Genomic DNA, 3,783 nt, shown 5'->3' with positions numbered 1-3,783 from the left:
GGTGCGGGGCGCGCCCCCCTCTAGGGAGTGCCCCCTACCTCGTGGGCCCCCTGGATGCCCTCCGACGCCAACTCCAACTCTATATATTTGTTTACGGAGAGACAAAAATCAGAGAGAAGAAATCATTGCGTTTTACGATACGGAGCCGCCGCCAAGCCCTAAAACCTCTCGGGAGGGCTGATCTGGAGTCCGTTCGGGGCTCCAGAGAGGGGGATTCGTCGCCGTCGTCATCATCAACCATCCTCATCACCAATTTCATGATGCTCACTGCCGTGCGTGAGTAATTCCATCGTAGGCTTGCTGGACGGTGATGGGTTGGATGAGATTTATCATGTAATCGACTTAGTTTTGCTAGGGTTTGATCCCTAGTATCCACTATGTTCTGAGATTTATGTTGCTATGACTTTGCTATGCTTAATGCTTGTCACTAGGGCCCGAGTGCCATGATTTCAGATCTGAACCTATTATGTTTTCATGAATATATGTGAGTTCTTGATCCTATCTTGCAAGTCTATAGTCACCTACTATGTGTTATGATCCGGAAACCCCGAAGTGACAATAATCGGGACCACTCCCGGTGATGACCATAGTTTGAGGAGTTCATGTATTCACTATGTGCTAATGCTTTGTTCCGGTTCTCTATTAAAAGGAGGCCTTAATATCCCTTAGTTTCCAATAGGACCCCGCTGCCACGGGAGGGTAGGACAAAATATGGCATGCAAGTTCTTTTCCATAAGCATGTATGACTATATACGGAATACATGCCTACATTACATTGATGAATTGGAGCTAGTTCTGTGTCACCCTATGTTATGACTGTTACATGATGAACCGCACCCGACATAATTATCCATCACTGATCCGGTGCCTAAGAGTTTTCCATATACTTGTTTATGCTTATTTACTTTCCTGCTGCTACTATTACAATCACTACAAAATACCAAAAACATTACTTTTGCTGTCTTTACTTTTGTTGCCGCTACCACCACTATCATAATACTTTGGTACTAAACACTTTGCCGTAGATACTAAGTTTCCAGGTGTGGTTGAATTGACAACTCAGCTACTAATACTTGAGAATATTCTTTGGCTCCCCTTGTGTCGAATCAATAAATTTGGGTTGAATACTCTACCCTCGAAAGCTGTTGCGATCCCCTATACTTGTGGGTTATCATCAAGTATCTCATTTTTCTTGAGAGGATGATCAGGCAAAGCATTAAGTAATTGGAGAATCCTCCCCCAAGCTTGTGGGAGACTCTCTTCTTCAATTTGCACAAAAATATATATTTCCCTTAAAGAAGCTTGCTTCTTATGAGCGGGGAAATATTTAGCAGAGAAGTAATAAATCATATCCTGGGGACTACGCACACAACCATGATCAAGAGAATTAAACCATATCTTAGCATCACCCTTTAATGAGAACAGAAATAATTTAAGGATATAATAATAGCGAGTTTTCTCATCATTAGTGAATAGGGTAGCTATATCATTTAATTTAGTAAGATGTGCCACAACAATTTCAGATTCATAGCCATAGAAAGGATCAGATTCAACTAAAGTAATTATCTCAGGATCAACAGAGAAATCATAATCCTTATCAGTAACAAAGATAGGTGACGTAGCATAAGCTGGATCATATTTCATTCTAGCATTCAAAGTTTTTTGTTTCAGCTTAGCTAAAAGATTCTTAAGATCACTACTATCATTGCAAGCAAGAAAGTCTCTAGTAGTTTCTTCATCCATAACATAACCCTCTGTTGGGGAACGTAGCAGAAATTCAAAATTTTCCTACGTGTCACCAAGATCTATCTATGGAGAAACTAGCAACGAGGGGAAGGAGAGTGCATCTACATACCCTTGTAGATCGCTAAGCGGAAGCATTCAAGTGAACGGGGTTGATGGAGTCGTACTTGTCGTGATCCAAATCACCGATGACCAAGTGCCGAACGGACGACACCTCCGCGCTCAACACACGTACAGCCCGGTGACGTCTCCCACGCCTTGATCCATCAAGGAGAGAGGGAGAGGTTGAGGAAGACTCCATCCAGCAGTAGCACAAAGGCGTGGTGGTGGTGGAGGAGCGTGGCAATCCTGCAGGGCTTCGCCAAGCACCACAGAAGAGGAGGAAGAGAGAGGGAGGGCTGCACCAAGAGGGAGAGATCAGATCGCATGTCATGGGCAGCCCCAGGCCTCACTATATATAGGGGAGAGGGAGGAGGGTGCGCCCCCTCTAGGGTTCCCACCCCTAGGAGGGCGGCAGCCCTAGATGGGAAAGGGGAGGCGGCCAAGAGGGGGAGAGAGGCGGCCTAGGGTGGGCCTTAGGCCCATCTAAGCCTAGGGTTTCCCCTCTCTCCTCCTTTGCTGCGCCTTGGGCCTTGTGGGAGGCGCACCAGCCCACTTAGGAGCTGGTACCTCACCACCCTTGGCCCATGCAAGCCTCCGGGGCAGGTGGCCCCACTTGGTGGACCCCCGGGACCCTCCCGGTGGTCCCGGTACGTTACCGATAAACCCCGAAACTCTTCCGGTGACCAAAACAGGACTTCCCATATATAAATCTTTACCTCCGGACCATTCTGGAGCTCCTCGTGACGTCCGGGATCTCATCCGGGACTCCGAACAACATTCGGTAACCACATACAAACTTCCTTTGTAACCCTAGCGTCATCGAACCTTAAGTGTGTAGACCCTACGGGTTTGAGAGACATGCAGACATGACCGAGACGTTCTCCGGTCAATAACCAACAGCGGGATCTGGATACCCATGTTGGCTCCCACATGTTCCACGATGATCTCATCGGATGAACCACGATGTCAAGGACTTAATCAATCCCGTATATAATTCCCTTTGTCTATCGGTACGATACTTGCCCGAGATTCGATCTTCGGTATCCCGATACCTTGTTCAATCTCGTTACCGGCAAGTCTCTTTACTCGTTCCGTAACACATCATCCCGTGATCAACTCCTTGATCACATTGTGGACATTATGATGATGTCCTACCGAGTGGGCCCAGAGATACCTCTCCGTCACACGGAGTGACAAATCCCAGTCTCGATTCGTGCCAACCCAACAGACACTTTTGGAGATACCTGTAGTGCACCTTTATAGTCACCCAGTTACGTTGTGACGTTTGGTACACCCAAAGCATTCCTACGGTATCCGGGAGTTGCACAATCTCATGGTCTAAGGAAATGATACTTGACATTAGAAAAGCTTTAGCATACGAACTACACGATCTTTGTGCTAGGCTTAGGATTGGGTCTTGTCCATCACATCATTCTCCTAATGATGTGATCCCGTTATCAATGACATCCAATGTCCATGGTCAGGAAACCGTAACCATCTATTGATCAACGAGCTAGTCAACTAGAGGCTTACTAGGGACATGGTGTTGTCTATGTATCCACACATGTATCTGAGTTTCCTATCAATACAATTATAGCATGGATAATAAACGATTATCATGAACAAGGAAATATAATAATAACTAATTTATTATTGCCTCTAGGGCATATTTCCAACAGTCTCCCACTTGCACTAGAGTCAATAATCTAGTTCACATTGCCATGTGATTAACACTCATAGGTCACATCGCCATGTGACCAACATCCAAAGAGTTTACTAGAGTCAATAATCTAGTTCACATCACTATGTGATTAACACTCAATGAGTTCTGGGTTTGATCATGTTGCTTGTGAGAGAGGTTTTAGTCAATGGGTCTGAACCTTTCAGATCCGTGTGTGCTTTACAAATCTCTATGTCATCTCCTAGATGTAGCTACCA

This window comes from Triticum urartu, chromosome 7A, assembly GCF_056163025.1.
Source record: "Triticum urartu cultivar PI428250 chromosome 7A, HENAU_Tu73, whole genome shotgun sequence".
NCBI lineage: Eukaryota > Viridiplantae > Streptophyta > Magnoliopsida > Poales > Poaceae > Triticum > Triticum urartu.
The sequence above is the reverse complement of the archived record's forward strand: the minus strand, read 5'-3'. Positions refer to the sequence as shown.